Consider the following 23,738-nt stretch of genomic DNA (forward strand, 5'->3'; position numbering starts at 1 on the left):
TCCAGGTCACCGTGACCTTATCAACAGATTGGATGACATACAAACATTATGGTGGGTCCCACGTGGGACCCACTATGGTGTATGTGTTTTACCCACACCGTCCACCCCGTTGGAGGGTGGGACCACTATGATGTATGTGTTTTTACCCATGCCGTCCAGCCATTTGGCTGGGCTGCTAGACGGCAAGGGACCTCACCTGTTTCACCCATGCCTTCCATCTATATGGGATCCACCATGATGCATATGTTGCATCCAAATCATCTATCCATTTTGAATGATCGTTTTTTTAGCATGAGCATAAGAATAAGACAGATCTAGAGTCATGTGGACCACACTATAGAAACAGTGTTGGATTGAATGTCCATCATTAAAACCTTTGGATTTCAAGGTTGGACAAGTATGATATTTACTTTCCCTCTAAATCCAGGTCCTTGTGACCTTATGAATAGATTGGACAGGGAATAAATGTTATGGCGGGCCTTGGGAATTTTAATGGTGGAAGTCATCATCACCATTTATATTTTGGATATGTCCCATTTGATATACATAGGGCCCAATTGGTGTGGCCCATTAAATACACATAAGGCCCATGTGATTAGGCTCATTTTGATACATTCTAAGGCCCATGGGTTATGGCCCATTGCAATGTACATAAGGCCCATTGGTGCGGCCCATTGATGTGGCCCACTTGATGAATATAAGGCCCATGTGATATCGCCCATTTGATGTATTTAAGGCCCAATGGGATGTACTTAAGGTCCATTGCAATGTGCGATCCCAACATGGTTTATGTAATGATGTTTACGATGAGCTATGCCTTGGGAGCAATGATGGTTTGACGTCCACATTGTAAGTATAGTATTGGTTAAATGTCCGCATTATGACTCTCCCTAGGGCTTATTGATAGGCCCGTACTTGTTGTGTGTAGGCCATCTAGGCCCATCTGCATTGTAAGGATAGTTCACAACTTTATAACATGCTTAGTATAATTTCATGATTCATGCCCATACGCATCATATGTATGCTTAATATGAGGATTGTTTGACCACAGCATAAGCCGTTGGGCTAAAATATTTACGAGACTCCTTATGAGACGGAGTGCCCCACATGATAGAGTGGTACGCGCAGGATTGCTGCATGATTGTACGGTGTGACCCATGTATCTCGCATATGTGTGACTTGATCACTGCATGCTCTAGTGACATCAGGGTCGTGGCCTCCATAGACACATCGTGGATGGTCGTATGGGATACTGGAAATATTAGCTCTAGCATTGTGGGCACTTAGGATGTCCTTGGGTGAAAATTCCAGAACCTTTTTGGTACTAGGAGTTTCTCCAACGTCTAGACCGAGTGGATACACGAGCGCCCGAGTGCCGAATACCAGTAGGCCGCGTCTCCCACTGTGTCGTGGTCGGTTGGAAGGGGGTGTAGCCTTATTCACCCAAGTGAAGGGGCTATAAGTTAGGATGAGTTTAACCAGCTCGTAAATGAGTCTGCTATCGACGAGCTGAGTAGGTATTGGCAGACTACTGGTCAGGCGAATAGTGTGGTCTCTTCCACCTGCTTGGCTGTGCAGCTAGGGAGGAGGCAGTCAGTGTGAGTGTACTAGACCCCGGTGATATCTAAAGAGGAACTGTACTAATATATGTACTTGATGAGGACTGACATGCTTGCTTTGCATCTCGCATATGACGTGTGGCTACATAGGCCTCACATCGCATGGCCTTGGTATGGCCGATAGCATTCATGCCTTGCATCACATAGCTTTGGTACAGCTGATAGCATTCATGGACTTAACGCATATTTTCACATTACTCTGATACTGTACACTTGACACTTGCCTTGCGCACATACTTACACCACCCTCTAAGCTTTTGTAAGCTTATGCACGACGGTTGCGTGCAGGTAGCGTTGGACAACAGCAGCGCTGAGGCAGGAGTGCGCATCTGGCTATTTCGAAGCTTTTGATCACCTTATATTTTCCTTTCCGTATTGTACTTAAAGTTTTTGATATAGTGGATATGTGGTGATGTTGTTTTGTGACTTGGTTATGCTTGTGGTTATGCTCCATTATAAAAGAAAAAAAATTCATACTGAAAATCCTCCTTGTAGAATCCCAAGATCGGAATCTGGCATCCGAGTGCCGGGATCCGAGAATGGGGCACTACGGAGCTATCGGCGACGAATTCGGCGATCGAAAATTTTGTGAGCCCATTTTTCGAGTTTGGGGCGTGACAGTTGGGATATACCCACATACATTAAAGTGGGCTATACATCCATTAAAATGGACAGACGGTGTGAATACAACACATTCATCAAGGCAGGCCTCAAACAATCAGGGTGCATCCACCTGCTGTGATGGATGAGGGATGTAAAATAAATACAATCAAGGCGGGATCCACTGCACAAGCGGCACAAATAAAATAGTTATATTAAGGTGGGGTCCACACACGGATAGGTGGCTGGATATAAGGCAGATAGATGGCCTGGATTTAAAATAAATACATCAAGGTAGGCTTCATCTACCACCGTCCAGCAATGGACGGTGTAGATATAAAACCCACACATCGAGGTGGGGTCCACACATCCCACGTGTGGACGGCCACTGCATCAGGCCCCACCGTCCCCATGTGGATGGCGTAGGTGGCATAGATGAAACACATACGTCAAGAGGGACCCACAGACCTTACTGACATCAAGTACAATAGCAGCAATGGCTGCTGTTGAGGTACGCCAGCCAATCCACTTTCCATGGTAAGTGGGTCCCACGTAGGGCCCACCATAACGTTTCATCCAATATGTTCATAAGGTCATAAAGACCCGGGTGAAGAGGAAAAACAAATTTCATAATAATTCAATGCTTCTGTGACCCAGAAAGGGTTCCAATGGTAGACGTTTAATCCCTCACAGTTTGCTGTGATGTGGGCCACCTGAGTTCCCATGGACGGCTGAATATTTTAGGATATCCCCATAATTAAAGGGGACCATCAATTGGACGGTGGTGATGATCAACAGGCATCATGGTGGGGCCTGAGGTGGGGCCTACCCTGTCGTTCCAAGCAGAAGGACGTTGCTTGCTGTCAGCGTCCTCTAGACGCTGACAGCAACAACGTCAACCACCCCTTTTTTTGTTAGTTGCAAGTTATCATAAGTGGGGCCCACATCAGTAGAATCCACCCCATCGGTTGGGTTCCCAGGCTCGAGACAGGCTTAACAAGCTCAATCTTAAGTGTATTTGATGCATATAAACATCACAGCAGCTCCTAACAGTCTATATCACCAAAACCGTTGTTTTTCATGATGTGGCTCATCAAAGATTCGGATTGGCATCATTTTTCGGCTCAACGCCTAAAATGGGCTAAGGAATGGGATGGACGGTGTGGATTAGTTCTATACATCAAGGTGGGGCTTGCATGAGTGGCCCACTCCAAAACTTTAAAAGGCTATATATATATTTGTGTTAGCTGTTAGTACACACCCATGTCAGTACACGCACTCCATGTTAGCCATCAACACGTCCAGCGTCCAGGGACGTTGGACGGCTTGGATAAACACAGGCATTGTGGTGGGTCCCACACGGAAGTGGCCCATATTTTATCAAGATGGGTCCCACATGAACGTGGCCCACCATGTATATATATATAATATCGATATATTATATGATATTTAGTCCAGCAAGTGGGACCTCCCACCGTCCCAACATTGGACAGCGAATCTCGCTTGAAATGCGGTGGGCCACACCGTCTGATGGATGGAGTAGGTTTAACACAAATAGGTGGGGCCCACTTCATTCTAGGGGGAGGATAGAGAGAGATGTAGTAGAGGGACCTTGCCACTATGGGCCCCTCCTTGATCATACACATACATCAAAATGGGTCCCATCATAAATGAGCCCTCAATTCATCAAATCCAAATAAAAATCACCCACCTCGAGATTTCTTCTTCCTTCTTCAGCCAATGCATGATAAAAGCCCAAAGGGACAATTTCAACGGTTAAGATGGGCTTAGGATGGTGGGATCGGGTGGTAGAAAGGTGTGCCACACTAGCTCTCTCGCCCATGGAGCTTGGACGTGGGTTGCTCTCATGGAGCTTAGGAGGAAATGAGAGATAAATGAGAGATAGGATGTAAAGAGAGAGAGAGAGAGAGTGATGGGTGATGGGTGAAGGGTGTGTACTTGTTGTAAGAAAGAGTTGACTTAGAGGAGAGGTGGTTGTACTAGACATTAATGTGTGATGTGTACCGATTTGATGGGATTGATGTGATGCTCTTTTGGGATTTGCAACGTGCGGCATTTTTTCTCAAACCGAACGTGGGCCCACATCTCCTGGCCCGGGTATCGCTTTGGTGAGTAATATGCGGCGTCAAAACCACAGCAACGGTGCGTCACAAGGGTATAAGTTTCGAGTTGAGCCGACTCTGATATATGGGACACAACTTAGGGTCACGCGCAAACGCAGATAACCGATTGCGGGTTGCCGAAATTCGACCAGGATGACCGCGGAAGCCTACGGAATAGTACATGCTAGGATACAGGTCTTATATAAAGCATACTTTGTTTGTCAAATTTCGATTAGTCAAAACATCTTATCAAGTGATCTTCAAGAACGGGTCAAGATCAAGGTTCAAGCCAAGTCCAAGATCTAGTAAAGATCAACCTCAAGATCAAGTAGAAGATTAAGCTCGAAAGACAAGATGAAGTCAAGATCAACCGATGTTCTAGTAAAAGATCAATCTCCATAGAGAAGTTCAAGTCTCTAATCTTCTTCAAGTTAATGAAGTTCAATTATTTCAGGTATTATAAACGAGAAAGACCTTAGGTTTAGGTGCTTTCAAAAATTATTTAATATTGGGTTTTTATGCTTATGATTGCTTGTATTTAGACCAGTCTGTGGCTCAACTAGCCTAAGTTTTACTCAGCCAGTCCTAGTTCAAACCGAAGTGAAACAGAATTTCTATTGCACCTTCGACCAGTCGAAGAAACACCTTCGACCAGCCCTAGCTTTCTCAGCTCAAAGTCCTGCGACTAAATCAGTTCGGATTTTTGGCACCTTCAACCAGTCGAAGACCACCTTTGACCAGTCGAAGACCACCTTTGACCAGTCGAAGATTTGTTAAATCTTATCCCGCTCAAATCTGAAAATCCCTTGGAACTGAATCTGGTGCTTGGGCCAGTTGAAGACTATCTTAGGTCAGTTGAAGAACCAACTTCTTTGTCTATAAATTGAGGATTTCTCTCAATCTAAAAATTCATTCAAGAATATCTAAATACTTCTACAAGTGAGAGAGAAGCCTCAGTTATAATCAAGCTATTGAATGGTATTTATAAATTATTTTATAGTTTTTGTTAAATTCCCTTAATCTGAGACTCTGTCATTTTGATTTTAAAGAGAGTGAGTTATATTCTCCCTTTTCTTGATATTTAAGAGAATTAACCTAAGTAGCCATTGGTTTAATCTTAATTAAAATTAATAAAACCCTGGACCTTTTCTATCGAATTAAATATTGAATATTCGACATTTAAGAAAAGCAGTTCTTCAGTTATAGCTTCTTCTACAGTGAAGATAAGTATACATTTGTTTATTTTATGTATTTGGTTTTTCTGAGATAGCTAGAAAATCTCAGTGTTGGTTTTTCTGAGATAGCCAGAAAATCTCAGTGAGGGTTTTTATTTATGATAGCCTGGTAAAATCACAACTGTATCAGGTTTTAAGGTAACCTTGAGAAAACCTTATTCATAGTGAAAGCAAAGATTACGTGGAGAGTAATTTTAGGAGTAGGGTAGGTGTGGCTATTTGAGAACAGTTGTTGACACACCAAACCACTATAATTTTCTGTGTTAATGGTGAATGCTTTTATTGTTTATGTGGTGAATGGTTGTAATTTCATTTCAGTACAGGTGGTGAATGATTGTAATATTTATTTTATTTACTCATACTAAGTTTGTGATTTTGATTTTAAAATTCGTGAAATAAGGTTATCCTACCTAAACTTTTTTAGGTGAAGGTTGTCCTACAAATCACTTAAAATCAACATTTCAATACTTAGGTAATTGAAACCTCTGATCATCTAATTTATTTATTATTCAGCACTTCATTCGATTATTTAGTATAGTCTAATTCACATACCCCCCCCCCCCCCCGGGGACTTCTTAAGCTCTCCTTTTCATGGGGTTAGTAATTTTTCAATTTTTTTATTTTATTTTATTTTTATCGCCTTGGATATAATTCCAAGTATCCTTTGAACTCTAAAGTGAAGAAACTTCAATACTCAATTTCTCATAATCAGACTTGAGATTTTGAAGTTCCACATTTTTAAAACTTAAATATAGTTTAGATTTTTCAAAACAATTAGAAAAGTGAGATTTTCCAAAACAACTTTTTTAAGTTGTAATTGCAATTCCTCACACCATTTCTTTTGCATTTTAAATTTCGATGCAATTTTACAACTTTCTCTCTAGAAAGCATCATATGCTTGTTGAAGGTCATCTTCATTTTCAAAGTCACGCTTGGGAGTTTTATATGAAGATGTTTCACTATCTTATGGAATAATGACTCTAGCAATTATCATTAATGCATTTTAATCTCTTAATTCTCCTTGATTTGATTCATCAACTTCTGATGATTCATCTCAAGTGGCAATCATACATTTTCTTTTAATTTATCCTTTTTAGGACATTTTGAATCAAGATGCCCAAACTTAGAGCAGTTGTAACATTGAGTGTTTTTAGATTTAGCTTTCCAATAACTAGAATTGCCCCTTTTCTTGTCATAAATTTTTAAAAAATTAATTTTCTTTTTGTTTTTAAATTGTTTATAAAATTTCTTTGCTAATAAAGCCATATCATCCTCATTTTCCTCATTATCCAAATTTTCATTCATTACCTTTAATTTGGACTTAGAGGATTTGATGGCTATAGACCTGTTTTTTGAAGCTTTGAAATTCATCTCATATGTTTGAAGAGCTGCAACCAATTCCTCAATATTACTTTTGTCAGTATCCCTCAATTCTTGTATAACAATAACCTTGGAATTGAACTGTTTAGATAGTGATCTTAATATTTTTGCATAAACTTGCTTTCAGAGATATTTTTTTCAAGACTCTACATAGAATTAACTATGTCATTTTGTTTTGTATAGAATTTCATGAATGTCTCATTTTCTTTCATACAAATTTCCTCAAATTTGGTGTGAGAATTTGAATCTTAGATTTATTGACAATATTAGTTTCCTCATGTGTCATTTCAAGTATGTCCCATGCTCGTTTTGCTATTTCACATGAAATGATTATTTTGAATTCATCAAGTGAGAGGGCATAAGTTATGGCATTCAAGGCTTTTGCATTAGCACTACTTTCACTTTTCTGAGTATTTGTCCATAAGTTGTAGGCTACTTCTTTTATAAATTTGATTCTTTCCTCAGCTATTACTTCCATCATAGGAGGGAACCATTGAGTCACAGTAGTTTGCCACACACTTTCATCTATGGATTCAAGGAATATCCTCATCTAGGCTTTCCAATATAAATAGTTGAAGCCATCAAAGGGAGGTGGCTTAGATATGGATAAGCTCTCAAAATTTGACATCTTATAGCTTTGGATCTAGCTTCAGGAAGTAAATCTAATCAAGAACAACCTGCTCTAATACCACTTGTAGGTGGAACTATCGATGTCCGGGGGGGGGGGAGGGAATAGGACTTAACCAATTTTTTGTTAAAACAATCTCAAAGAACAAATTCATAGTAACAACTAAATGCGAGTTGGTCGAGTCAACTCGACCCTAACATGAGGATACTGGAGAAGTAGAGCCAGCAACGAGTCTGACTCGGACAGAGGACGAGTCCTTGGACACAATAATGACTGAGTCAATTTTTGATGACTCAATTCAGACTCGCTCTTGACTCAGCTGGAGGAATGGTGGAAGACAGTAGGTAATGGACTCATACTAGCAAGATTCTCGAACTCAATCTGAATGGCAGAGATCTGGTGACTCAGTTGGGAGCCATAGCAGGCTTTGTTTGATGGAGTTGAGACCCAGTGATTCAGAATGAGTGGCAGTGACTTGAGGCAACATGGCAGCGGGAAGAATTCTTTCTTCCTCCCTTTTTCTTTCTTTCTCAGCTTCCTATCTATGCTGTCGAACAAAGTCGAACCCAACCCTGACTTGCTCGACTCATCAACTAGGGTCGAGTCATGATTTAGCCACATTCTCTATGAACGCCGCTATCTCTCTCACTCTCTTTTTCCTTGCTATTTTTTCTCGAATGTTGCCCTAATAAATCGGGCTATTTAAATGCTCTGACTCGCTTCTAGAATTTTCTATGTTAATGTGGGATTAGTCGTGATATTAGCGATGGAAGAATCAAGAATTTTTTTAGGTCAAGAGTTTTTATGCTCGGTTTGATGATTGCATGGGTTCAAGCGGCCTTTCATGATATATTTCTGATGAGGTGGGCCACACAGTGAATGGTTTAAATTGGTGGATGGATTAGACTTGAAGGGGTTGGATTTTTCGACCACCTTAGAGAAGATGATCCACCTGTCATGGCGTTTTCGCATTGACCGATTGATCTGATGATCTGGGACACTTAGATGGTCCGAATGTTACTCAGGAGGCGTGTAGGGTCCACCTTATGGTGAGAGAAGGGCCGTGCGTTAAGTTATGTTAACCGCAATTGAGAACAGCTCGCGCTGTTTCAAATTCTTGCCAGAATCTTGTCAGATTCTCGGTTTGCTACGAGGTTCCTGGCATCCCTAGCACCAACGCTCTAGAGTAATCGTAAGAGTCTTCTAAAAAGTGAGGAAGGGTTAAGATTGCATCAGTTCCCAAAACTGAAAGATTCTTTTTGCTTCCAGCTAAGGGCGAAGACATTTCCAGAAATTTAGTGTGACAAGGACTCTATGATGTGCGTGGCCGATGCTCCAAAATTTTTGAGCATTTAGATCTACTAGCAGACCAATGATTATGTGGATTTCCTCCTTTCGATTGATGTTTTTGTAATACATTGTTTGGGATCTGGTTTGTGTGCACGTGCGCACTTTATATCGTCAGATCCGACCATGGTTTTGGTCGATGGGCCTTGCTGCGTACAATGGACAGTCTGGATTCTCTGAGTGGATCTTAGTTGGTGGGCCACACACATCACAGTGGTTCATCAATTTCGAACCATGGTTCGACGAAAAAAATGAAAGAGTGTAACTTCCATTTCAGGCAGGTTAGTTGTGGGGCCCACTAACAATATTCATGAAAATCTAAACCGTTGGTTAGTTATATTATGTTTCAATAGGGCTTTTACTCAAGAGTTTAGCAAATACAATGAATAGGTGGGCCACACTATGTGGTACGTGTGTTTATTTCCCATTTCCAACGGTGTTAATGGTCGGATTGGGCCAAAATCAGTTTATAAGATTCAGTGGTTCTCAAATGGGCTTATTTTTGTCTAATGATGTTGCTTGAGAGGGTAGTTTAGAGTGTGGTTAAAGGACTAGTTTAGAAGTGAATTGATTCAGGTTGATGTTGTTTGATGGTGCCTTCCTATGTTTTGGTGAGCATGATGAAGGATTTTTGAGTTTTTATCATGTCTTGTTTAATTATAGGCTTATTTGGGGAAATTATTTAGAGAGGGAGAGAATAAGAGGGAAATACATTAGTGTTTGTCCTATACGTATGTTAGTGTTTGAAGATTAAATAACAAGGTGTTACACCTTATTTGCTAGTTTATGCAATCGAAGTTGTTATCCCAATAGAGACATCAGTCGTGTCTCTCAGTGTGGCAGTACATGAATCAATAACAGATGATTAAAATGCCAAGATAAATCTCATGGAATTGAATGCCCTATATGAGAAACAATTAGCAACCCAACAACGGTTAAACCTGTATCAAGTACAAATATCTTCCACTTTCAACAAGAAAGTCAAACACTTTTCCTTCAAGAAAGGTGACACGATGTTAATACTGAAAAGACCTATCGTTGGTACTCGTAGGACAAGGGGAAAATTTGATCCCAAATGGGATGGGCCATATATTATAATGGAAGTTTATTCTAACGGAGCCTATCGGGTTGTAAATCAAAATGGGTAAGGTATCAGAATACCTGTCAATGCCCAGTTCATCAAAAGATATCATCCTTGATGAATAAAATTTTAATTATGAAGATTGTCAAAGAAATCCCACCCAATCAAAAGTGGGCAGAATAAATACAAACTTATAATTTCTATTAGCACTGAGCCAAAAGCCATTCATTCTCCATATATTGCTATGAATAAGGAAAGAAATTCACAAGCATATTGCTACTGCCGAATCTTTTTAAGCGTTTTTGAGTCAACAATCGGCGATAAAGTGGCAATTGAAGAATCTACAATAAAAATGGTGACATGAATACTAACAGTCAACAGACATCTCGCAAACTACTAAAAATAATCTTCTTATTATCGAGACATCATCGATTATCACCAATTATCGCCAAAAATGATATTATCACCGATTATCGTCAAAATGATATTATCGTCGAATTAGTATTACCGTCGAATTAGTATTATCACCGAATTGAATTATATCTGAACTGATATTATCGCCAGCTGACATCAAAATGACGGTGTTATCGATTCTCTTTATATCATACAAGGCAATAGTGAGTGCCCGCGAAGGCCAACCACGCATAAGACTTATAACGGCAGTCATACAAGGCAACGTGAGCGCCCACGAAGGCCAACCACGTGTAAGATCTATATCAGTGATGATTTATCATACAAGGCAACAGTGAGCACCCATGAAAGCTAACCACGTATAAGACCTGTACTATATTACCGATTCGCAAAAAAAAATAAAAAAATTATGCGAGTAACAATGAAAGCTAGTGGCGCTAAAAAGCCTGTGAATGCAATTATATGCTTAGACCCGTGTGAACAGCAGAGAGTGCCAATGGCTCAAAGTCCATGAAGGTCAAACATGCATGAGCACAATATTGCTTGTATCGCTTTTTCACAGTATCATGGGGATAGGAGAGAAAATGCCCCCTCATGAATGGGTTTGGGTCATGCAAGCGAATAAAAAGATGACTGTAGTGTGAGCTCTTTCTTTCATTCATAGATAGGCCAACCATGCGTAAGATGAAATTGCGGTAGGACCGATGTTATCGAAGTACGAATATATGATCAAATGTCTTAGAGGGGGGGTGAATAAGACTTTTAAAATTTTAATCTTTCTTAACTGAAAATTCAACCAATCTTAACATGAGTTAAGTAGGGTTATCTTGATATCAACTTAGATAGTGAAAATCTGATTGCTGCATCATATCAAACATGTATTGCACATAATTTAAACATTCAATCAGTCACTACTTATGAGCATAAATTATCATCATAAATACAGTGATATATAGTGGTTCGACTATGTGCCTACTCCGCTCCTACTGACCCGCTCCCCCTTGGAGTGTGCCGGATTTCACTATCAAATGGTTTTAAATCATGTTGACCATTAACCTTCACAACCTATTCATGGTTACCTAATGAGTGTACATAAGAAAACCTTGAAAGACTACACAAGGCAAACAAGTCATACACAAGGACATAACTAGGAGCCTACACAAGGCTACCTATACCTACATAAGGCTATCAATGCCTACACAAAGCAATGCCTACACGAGTCAATCACAAGTGCCTACACAAGGCACACTATGCCTACTCAAGGCAACAACGTCCTACACAATGACTCAATGTATTCTCCCACCGGAGGCCTATGAAGGTCATAGTATGTTAACCACTGAATACCAGTCCTACACAAGGAAAGATCTCCAGGTTCAATGGACTCTAATGACTTGTAAGTGGGTGAGCCCCGTTGTTAGCACATGCTAAATATGACCTCCCTCGTTGATGAAGGGTCTTCAGCTCCCTTGATCTATAACTGTTGTGAATGCTCTAATACAAGTATCTAGTATTGGGTCAGGATATTTTAAGGAATCTTCTCTATTAAATTTAGTCTTTAAGAGATGGAGAGATTCTAGAATATAGACCGTTCAATGGATTTCAGCTTAATAAGTTATCATTAAGAGTTTTGCCGAAAGATCCTTGAATGGTGGAGTTCATTCTTCAATCCAATCTATTGATTTCATAATGATTACATTTAACAAGGGTAGATCAACTATAGCAATAACTCTCTTAAATCTCTCTCTTTTTCTCTCCATGAAACCTAAGAAGCAAGCTTCTTTAAATAGACAATAAAGTTTAAATGGTAAGAAAATGGGCAGAAATCTATCTACGTTCGATGTCATCAGAGGTTGTTCGATGTCATCAGAGGTTGTTCGATGTCATCGAAGTTTCCTTCGATGACTCGAACTGACTCCGATGTCATCGAGATTTTCTTACCGAGAATATTTGAGGTTTGCTTGGAGAGTTATGGGATTTAAAATTCGATTTCATCAAGACTCCATCGATGTCATCAAAGTTTAAATTTCGATGACATCAAATGTAGTTCGATGACATTGATCAATTCCTGATTTTCTTTATTAAATTCTCTGGACTGATTAGTTCCAATTTCGATGTCATCGAACCTCCTTCCATGTCATCGAATGCGATTTGATTTCATCGAATAAATCAAGATTTTCCTATTGAGCTCGATGGACATTCTGTGCCTATATTTCGATGTCATGGAGCCTTCCTCGATGTCATCGATGTTTGAATTTCGATGACGTCGAATGGAGCTCGATTACATCGAATAATTCCAGAGATATGTCGAATAGTTGCTGGACATATTTAAGCACAATTTCGATGTCATGGAATACATCTCGATGTCATCGAATCAGTGTTCGATGTCATCGATAGTTGCAAAAAAACTTTGTATATTTTCATATGTTCTTGCAACTTTGTTTTTCATTTTCTAATCTACCAAAGATGTTTTCCTAGATGGTTTTGGGATAGATTAGAGCTTTTTAAAGGGGATTTTACCTGAGGTGTTTTGGTCATGTGATGTGAGATTTTTATTTACCTTTGGAGACCTTTAAACACATTCACTTTGTTGAGTCTTCAGCTTGTAGTCTTTATGTAGGGCTCACTAGACTCTATGACACACTTTTCACGTTAATTGACAAACCAAGGCACTTTCAACATCCCCCTTTGTCAATTATGTGACAAAACACCTAGAGCAAGAAACTAAATTATGTATATAATAAACATTACACAATTTTACAATATTTCATCCTAAAATAAAAACAACTCAAAAACTTTGTTGCTTGCTCCCTCTATCATCTTGCATCACTATTATTGTAAACATACAACATAGAAACATAATGGTGGGATATATTTCTCTCCCTTTTTGTCAGTCATTGGCACATGGTTAGTCTGTAAAGATTAATTTTAGGTTAAATAATTGAAGTTGGAGAATATAGGATATGGAAATCATATCTGAAAGGTATAGGAATGAAAAACAATCATGATATGACACAAAAGAAAGTCTAAGGCTTCCAAGCCTATAAAGGGTCCAATAGATATGGGTGTATGTGTATGTGGCATTTGTTACCTCTTTAACTCCCCATTTCTTCTAATCATGTAAGCATATAATTTTAGTATTTAGTATACATTTAGTATACAAGCATAAACAAACTGATGTAACACTTGTAATCCCTAGCAACCTGTTTAACAATCTACATAATACACATTCCATATAAAGATATCATCATTCAACCACAGAAGAAGCTACTCCAAACATGAGTAGTAACATAAGCCCGAAGCCCTTATGGGCTCAATCATCCACAAGTATGTGCCCCAAGCATGGGCAATAACATCTAAAAAGACATGTAAAAAAAATATAATTCCAATAATAATACTCAAATCATTGCACTCATATAAGCCAGGGTAGCAAAAAGATATATATATATATATATATATATATATATATATATATATATATATATATATATATATATATATTCCCTCGCTAGCATATCAACACATGTAGGCGATGACTGTGAGATGGACTATGGTGCGGATGTGGTATCGCGAGGTGCAACATCATCATGGCGACACGTCAGAAGGTTTACAAGGTGCTAAGAGGTGCACTGTAGTCCTTCTAGCATCCACTCCAAGCTCGAGAGTCGCGCCTCAGTCCGACCCATCCATTCTTCTAAGTTTTGCTGCCCTCGAAGAATCGTCCTAATCTTGTCCTAATGTTGATGATGGCGATGAGACTGTTCTGAGTCAGGAGACATCGGGATAGTAGATGGTGTTGGCACATCCTCCTCAATAGGGATGTCAGTCGGTACGTCAGTGTCAACAGCCTCAAGATCATCATCATGTGGAGTGCCTGCTTTTGAATAGGCAGACTTTATCCGTTTGATATTGAGTTTGTTGAACTTAGGAGGAGGTCGAGGGTGGTCATTGGTTGAAAGAAGTCCACAGTCCAGAGACAGTTGGTATATCAAATGTGGGAATAAGATGTATATAAGCCGAGTGCCATGAACGGTAAGAGCGAGCTGATGGACAATAAGAGATGGGAGACAATTTGGTACTAGGTGCAATGGAATACAGCATAACGACCATAAAGGGAGTCATATCCACCGATTTGCCCCCCGAGGATATACATTCGTAGTGGAGATGGCGTGAAGTACCCTAAAATTGAATGGCATGTGTTTAGTTTTTAGAGCATTAATTCCCTTCGTGCCATGGAATGTCCTGTCCTTTGCACAAAATTTTTATAACGACGAGTGCATAGGTGGAGAATCAACATCGATGTTGCATAGACCAACATGAGAGCATGAAATGCCAAGTAAGTTTGCAATTTGGTCTGGCGTGATGACTGTGGTTGTGTCCCCAACTGTACTGGTCATGGATGGAGGATCAGCAACTGGGGAATAGAGTTGTTCACGAGTCGAGCTAGCTCGATTAACAGGGTGAACTATCTAGGTGAACTATCTACACCATTCATCTATTTTTAGAGATCATTTTAGAGTGTTACCGAAGTGAATCATAATGGGAGATCATCTGGACCACCACAAACAACAGTGGAGATAATGATTCACACTGTTAAACAAATCACAGGGCCCACCATAAAGTTTATTCTCCATCCAATCTGATCATAAGGTCACAAAGACCTAGATTAAGAGGGAAAACAAGTATCATATTCATCCAAACTTTTATGACCCAAAAAGGATTTCAATGGCAGACGTTCAACTCACCACTGTTTTCTATAGTGTGGTCCACCTGATAGATCTGCCTCATTTTTAATCTCAGGCCTAAGATGAGCTTGCCAAATGCATATCAGAGGTGGGTCCCACCTACCATGGACGGAGCTGATATACAACACATCATCAAGGTGGGTCCCATCTCACACTTGCAGCACATGTGGGGTGGGCCCCACATAAGCTGAAATGGATGGACGGTGTGCACAAGCACATACATTAGAGTGGCATCCCTTCCACCATCTAGGGCAGATGGACGTAGTGGATATAGAATAAATGCATTAAGCTGGGTGTCTTCACATGCACTGTCCAGATGGACGGTGCTGGATAAAATGCATACATATAGGTGAGCCCCACCCTCACACTAGCCACACGTGTGAGGTGGCCCCACATCCAAGGAAAATGGACGGAAGGTGTGGATATACACATACATCACGCTGGCCCACACAACACCATCCTGAGCAATGGACGGTGCAGATAAATCACACATGAAGGTGGGTCCCATCCCACACTTGCAACAGGTGTGGGGTGGGCCCCAAACATCAGCCAAAAATGGTTGGATGGTATGGATATAAATCATACCTCGTGATGATTGGTCCACAGAGCTAGCTGACGTTAGGCTAGCAGCTACATGCTGCTGGCCATACAGACGGTCCAAATAGGCCACATGTGTGAGGTGGGTCCAAACATGTGGAACCCACCAGCCCACATGAAGCTGATGTTTGTGTTTTACCTATGTCTGGCAATGCTGGACAGCGCACATACAACACATATATATAGCGGGGTCCACATCAGTGGGCCACCCCACAGATCAAGCTGATACTTGTGTTTTTCACCTTCATCTGGGATTATGTGACCGATCGGTCATGCAGGCGCCAACTCGGGATCAAGGTGGCCCACTTGTTGGACGGCATGGATAAAATACACACATCATAGGTGGGCCATTATACAAGGGAGAGAGAGAGAGAGAGAGAGAGAGAGAGAGAGAAACATGTGAAGGGAAGGGACCCCACCACTATGGGCCCTCCCTATACAATGCATACATTAAGATGGGTCCCACCATATGTAGGCCCTTAAATCATAAAAACTAATGCTATGAACACCCACCTTTGATCTCCTCTTCCTTCTTCCACCAAAATATCCTAGAGCTCCTAATGGATGAATTTCAACGGTTGAGATGGACTTTGGATGGTGGGATTGGGTGGTAGGAAGGTGGGCCACACTAGCTTTCATCTTCTCCCATGGAATGCTTGGACGTTGGGTTGCTTAGGAGAATATGAGAGAGATGAGAGAGAGAGGCCATCTATCAGTACAACGAAAGCAGAATATGTTGCAGCTACAGAAGCATGCAAGAAGATGGTATGGATACAAGGTTTCATGAAAGAGTTGGGTAAGAAGCCAGCAGATTGCAAGCTGTATAATGACAGTCAGAGTGTAATACACTTGGCTAAGAATTCAGCCTTTTATTCAAAGACCAAGTATATTGACATCAGATATCACTTCATACGTTCGTTACTGGAAGATGGATCGATTGCTCTAGAGAAGATTCATACAAGTAAGAATCGTGACAGTCAGAGTGTAATACACTTGGCTAAGAATTCAGCCTTTCATTCAAGGACCAAGCATATTGACATCAGACATCACTTCATACATCTGTTACTAGAAAATGAATCGATTGCTTTGGAGAAGATTCATACAAGTGAGAATCCTGCGGATATGTTGACCAAGGCAGTCACACGGGAGAAGCTGAAGCTCTGTTCAGCTTTGATTGGTCTTCAGGCTTGAAGACGGGGAGGTGGTGCACTCCAGATGTATAAGACGAAGGTTTATGATGATGTATCTCCAAGTGAGAGATTATTAAGATGTGGAGCCACATCTGGCTCGACCAGTCGAGTGGTTTACTCGAATGGTCGAGTGGCCCACTCAACCGGTCGAGGACTGGCTGGACTCAAAGTCCAGCGAGCATTAGTTTTTTGGTTCTGAGGTACTCGACCGGTCGAGGCCTTTCCTTGACCAATCGAGGGTCCGCTCGACTAGTCAAGGTTACGCAGATTCATTTTACGGATTTGATACAGACTGCGGAAATTTGAGTCGGTTTCGCAAGGATGCGAAAGGGAAGTTGCCTAAACTATAAATATGGGTCCCTAAGGCTTTTATAGGGTAATGAGAGTTATTCAAAAGTGTGGGCAAAGGGTTTTCTCTATACATCTAAAGGGAAAAGGTTAGTATATTGCTTGTAATCTCGTTTTCTTCATAGTTGAAGTTTTGCACAGTGGTTTTTTACCCTTGTTGGGTTTTTTTTCCATGTATATCTTATCTTGTGGTTTATTTGGAATGTTTTGATTCTACTTCTAGATTATATTTCTTTCTGTTTATCGTTTGTGGGTGAGACCAGAGTTGGATCTCGGTTCACTAGCGTTGTTCGCATGCTGCGCAACAATACATGTACTAAAAAATTGTACACATGATGGCTACATAACTCTATGTAACCATTCATTTAATGGGCCAGAGTTTAAATGTTTTGTGAAAAAAAATTATGATAAAATGATAACTTCATTGGTGGATTATTAATATCTAATTGACAATAATTATAACTTATCATTTTTGACATTCTCCTAAATGGACTGTTGATCTTCATTACTGGTCCATTTTGACCATTCATTTTCAATATCAATGGAGCTAGACCGTCGACGTCCATCTTCAATATTCGCCTAATCTGACTATTCTTCTTAAATCTCAACCTAATTAAATTGTTCTTCTTTCAAATAAACTATTTGTGTTGTTCATATTTAATAATCTCCTAATTAGTTGCACTTAGATGGACTTAAACAAAATTCGATAGATTTCAACGTGCTTCGACACACTTTCACAACCTTAGATGGACTTTAAGATATTTCACAAATTTCAATTCACTTTGACGAAGTTTAATAGACTTTGACACACTTCAATGGACTTGGGCATACGGCAATGAACTTCGATGGACATCGATAGACTTCGGCATACTAATAGATTTTGATGAACTTCAACAAACTTTAATGGACTTCAGAGGATCAAAATCCATTGAAGTTTATTAAGATTATTGGTTTATTTAAGTTTGTTAAAATCCATTGAATTCCATTTTAACAGTTATGAATCCTATTGAAGTCCAATTAAGTCCATTTAATTAGAACGATTGAAAATAAAAGGGTTGATTAAGCTGACATTGAACAGTTGAATTTGATCGATATTTAAGACAAAAAAAAATGAGGCTGAAATAAAAATCAAAGGTTTGATTGAAATTGTGTGAAATGGGATACCACGACACACAAAGGCTTGGCAGGGTTATGCAATTATGATTGTCTTAGGAGGGTAAGACCAAATAAAATTTTCATCTCTTTAAAACACAATTGCCTAACTTAAACTAATATTCAAATTAAACTAAGTAAAAAAATTAACTCTAATGCTTCTAAGCCAATAGAAGATACAATCACATAAACTACAAATCATATTCCTATGAAACAATTAGTCTATAGATGATAGTATATATGTGTGTGGGATGTGCTACCTATCAATTCTTAGCATTCATCTAATAATGCATAGATATAATTAATCATTCATTACATAAGCATAATTAAACAAGTGCTCAAATATAATCTTAAACACAAGCATATATAGTGGTTTGGTTTCCCTACTCCACTCCCGACAAACGCACTCAACTCATGAGTGCACCAGATTTCACTGTCGAAGGTTTTAAATTAAGTTCACCTCTAACCTTTACAATCTACACAAGGACCGACTCACATAATAGACTTTACATGGTTTTCTATATAGGCTCACAATAAACCTTGATCGTATATAAGAACCTACTGACGTACACTCTCACTGGAGACTCCCGAAAGATACTTGAGTTGGTGTTATATTGGTTAACGAACAACCCCAGTCCTAGTATAAAGACCAACATTTATTCCTACCAGAGGCTCCCTCAAAGATTAATACGTACACACTCGTGTCTGGTGGCATACATAAAGAATTCGATTTAGATCCTACATAAGAACCTGATCGAGTTTAGCAATTCAAACTCTACACTTAATCCTATACAAGGAAGGGGTATACATAAACTCTTACAAATGGCAACTTACTTATCAGATTGAGCCACTTTTATAGCATCATCTTATGTTGCCTAATCAATGCTCTCTTGTGCTACAATCAGCTCCCATCTGCTCCATCGATCATGACGTAAATACTTTACCAAGGCTTCAACTCCAAGATCAAACACCTTTATTGTAATGCTAATTTGAGGTGACCAGAGTAATGGGAGGTTGATAGAGTCTCTTACAACTAATGAAAAGTTGTAGTTCCTAAGAGATTCACCTATATGGGTCTTTTAGAAGGTTTAGACAAGGGTATACATATAGAGGCTGAGTCTAATCTCTAAAAAATTATAGAGTTCAAGCAAATCTTCAAGGTGGAGAGTGGAATCCTCATTAGAGGGTTAATATCAAGGAAGATATCTTAGAACTCATTAGTTTAGAGGATTGGGATGAGGGATATGATCATGAAATTACCTAAACTTTTATTGCATCAAAAATCATCCAAATGCCGAAGAACTGAATGCTCTTTTATAAGAAACTGTGTTCCAATGGCTATAAAACAGTTAGTTTAACGACTCTGTTGATGGGATCGAGTAGTCTTCGATGTCATTGAGGACCTTCAATGTCATCAAATGGTACCTCGATGCCATTAAGAAAATCAAATAATTTGATTAAACCTTTTTGGACATATCTAAGTCATCTACTCGATGCCATCGAGTAGTCTTCAATGCCATCAAGGTGAATCTTCAATGCCATCAAAAAAGATATTGATGCCATCAAGAAAATCAGATGAAATGATCAAATCTTGTTGGACATATCTGAATTATCTACTTAATGCCATCGAAAACCCCTCAAGGTATGCTCGATAAGATCGAGCACCACTCGAGAAAATCTGCTGTTTTGGGTATACGGTTTCATAGGTACTTTGCACCTCTTATAGCATTACTTATTATGTTTTAATTAGGCTTCTAAGGCCAAGGGATGATCAACAAGGTTTACTTATTCAGCCAGGATCATTTAAAGGTTCAATGAATTTTTTGGGTCAAGAGTTAGGGTCACCAAGGTACCTCATTTACCTTGTTCTTTTCTCTTTGATGCTCATATCCTCTTGTGTCTTCGGTCTTGAACTTCTAAGAACTTAACCGACCACATGATACATAGACTCACGTGATTGACAAACAAGATACACGTGATCAATGCATTGACATGATTCTACTCATATTGATGCAAAACGAATGGCCTAGCTCAGAATAATTCAATGAGATCATCAACGGATTAACTAGAGTAATTTAAAGCACAAAGTAACGTTAACCTATCTCAAGTTTTTTTTTTTTTTTCATAAAAAAATCAGCAATACAACATTTTCGAACTCAAGTCATACGACAGTCCCACAATGTAGATCTAATAAAATATCAAATAATCGGGATATTTGAAAGGTAGGACTTCTGTCTAAGCACAAGAGTTGTTCTCTATTCAAAGGGGTTTAGTTGGTTTGTGAGGGTTTGGGTAAGTTAGGATTAGGACTTTAGAGTTTTAAAGTCAAAATTTAAAAATTAGGGTGATAAGCAATTACAGTTTTGAGAGTTCGGTTTTTGGATAATTAGGTTTGTGGGAATTAGGATTCTTGAAAATTAGGGTTTTAAGGTTAGGATTTTTAAGAAACTAAGGTAGGAAATTGGATTTTAGGAATTAAGGTTAATTAAAAAAGCAAAAGGATGAGAGAGAGGATAAGGTTGACGGTACGAATAACCATACAAGTTTGTCCATATGGTTGTACGTACAAATGGGTACGGTCAAATATGGTCGTAAGGTTGTACGTCAGAGGAGATAGGCCATGTGGAGTTTGGTTTGGGTTAAATTGTAGATGTAAGGGTTGAAAGAAGGAAAAACACAAAAATAAAAAACAAAAGTGAAAGTAGGTATTGTTGGTAGATGGAGATAGAAGACGAAGAAAGAACTAGAAAGAAAGGAAAAGAGAGAAAAGAAAGAAAAATGACTTTTGATTGAATAGAATGAGAGAGAATGATAACTTGGATTCACTCCATGGCATCACACTAAATTAATCTAATCGCAAGTGGTCTTACCTAATCACAAAGTAAGATAAAGAAGAACTTTATCCATATGTTTAATAATAAACTAGGGTGGGGATGTACAAGCCTTATATAGTCTTAGAAATAGAAAAGACATTTTTTTTTTAACAATAAAGACGCTTTCAGATAAAAAGTTTCACATAAAAATGCTCAATAAAATAAAATTTATTCATAACTTTTTAATTTCATAAAAAAATCAACTAAACTAAAAATAAAAAAATAAAAAATTAACAAACCATATATATAAACAATTAAATAAACCCACGATCAAGATGTCTAATTACGATGATTCAATAGTCGAAATGTCCAATGATGATGATCCAATGATCGTAATAGTCTAACTAAGTAGCTCACATGCATCTTTCCAGTGTGGGGTTTTCAAAGAAACAAAAGCTCACCTAGCTAACAGAAGCTCTCCTCCTTTGATATGTACTCTGATTGGTTCTCAAATGTCCTCATTACATATTGAAGATAATGAGTCCAAATCGACTCATAATGAAGAGTAACAATCTAATTAGGTCAATGTTGAAGGAAAATTCCCTGATTAAGCTAATATTGAAGATAAATGTATCAATTAGATTGATGCTTAGATTAAGCATGAAGGAGAACACAAATGGCATTAAGGAGAACACAAATGGTTGCACATGATGGACAAAGGCTCCATAACATGCACCCTACCAAGATAATTGGACATTGAATATGCCAGTTGAAAACTCATGTGGGAGACAACCCTAAACATATTGTCAGATTATAATATCAATTCTTCTTTAAAATTGGTATAATCAGATTGTTTTACTGTAATATTGTCATAATCAAACTGCTCTTCTTCCATATGCGCCTAATTAGATTGTTTAAATTCAATATCAACCCAAGTAGACTAACATGAATTTAATTCACTTTGACAGACTTCGGCAAATTTCAATAGACCATGAACAGAACGCGCGTAAATGGACTTTAATGAACTTTGAAGCATCAAAATTCATTAATGTCTGTCAAAATATGTTGATGTCCACTGAAGCATGTTGAAGTTTGTAGGTTTAATTTACTAAGTTTGTTTGCTTCAACAGGCTTTTGCCAACTTTAACTTGTTTTGACAAACTAAAACATGCTTCTAATCGACTTTGAGGGCGTGTTTGGGTAGTGGGATTAAAAGGGATTTGGCGGGATGGGATTCATCTGGTCCTGTGCCAATTCCACTCCATGTTTGGGAAGAATGGAAAAGCTTGGAATTAGATGAGATGGAATTGCATTGTTTCGTGCCAATTTCACTCAATGTTAGCAAGTTGTGTAGGTCCTACCATGATGTGTGGGTTATATCCACACCGTCCACCCATTTTTCGAGATTATTTTAGAGCATGGGCCAAAAAATCATGTAAATCCAAAGCTCAAGTGGACCCCACCATAGAAAGCAATGGAGATTGAATATTTACCGTTGAAAACTTCTTTGGGGCCACATAAGTTTTGGATCTACCTCATTTTTAAGCCCATGCCATAAAATGAGGTTACAAAACAAATGAACGGTTAGATATAACACTTGTGTTATTCTTGGTAATTTCAAATGATGGTGGGTATACCCATTCAATGTACCACCGTATTACCATAATCTTATCCCATGGCAACAGGGGACAATCCCTGCCATGGGTAATAATTATGTTTTTTGAATGGATATATCAGCTTTATAAAATTTCAACAAGCTCAAAGATTCTTTCAACTATATGCATCCAACCACACTTTTCATTGTGGTGTGGCCCACATTAATTTATGTTGTGCATGATTTTGGATTCAATATAAATATGATATGGCACAATTGATGGACGGAGTGGATTCCGCATGCACATACACATATCATCATGGGCTTCGCATAAGTTTCCTTTGAGGGACTGTTCCTAAACTTTTGGTGGCCTCCAGAGGTGTACATCGAGTCGAACCGTGTCAAGCTGGCCTTAGCTCGCCAGCTAACCTAAGCTCGGCTTGGTCCTCGAGCCTGACTGGCCAACTCAAGTCGGTTCGGTCAACAACTTGGGCCAGTTCGAGCCGTTCGCCATTGCAGCATTTTTACAAACACCTGGACTACACCTTCAAAATCTCACTGTATTTAAAATCAAGAAAAAAAAGGGTGTTGGTTTCATACACATACCTTCCTCGCCACCAACCATAGTTCTTTGAGTCATTTTATCAAACACTTTTTTTTTTTAAACACACACACACCCCCACACACTTACGCCGTAGTGGGATTTCACAACCTATGGACACTCGAACCCTTGACCGGGTGTTGAAACTCCTGAGAGTCTACCATCGGAGCAAGGCTAAGGAACTGGTTCATTTCATCAAACAATCGGTGAGCAACATCAATATCAAAGTAACCGAGTCACCTAACTGGTTTGATCCGAGTTCAATTCGAGTTGGGTT

This window comes from Magnolia sinica, chromosome 18 (assembly GCF_029962835.1).
Source record: "Magnolia sinica isolate HGM2019 chromosome 18, MsV1, whole genome shotgun sequence".
Classification (NCBI taxonomy): domain Eukaryota; kingdom Viridiplantae; phylum Streptophyta; class Magnoliopsida; order Magnoliales; family Magnoliaceae; genus Magnolia; species Magnolia sinica.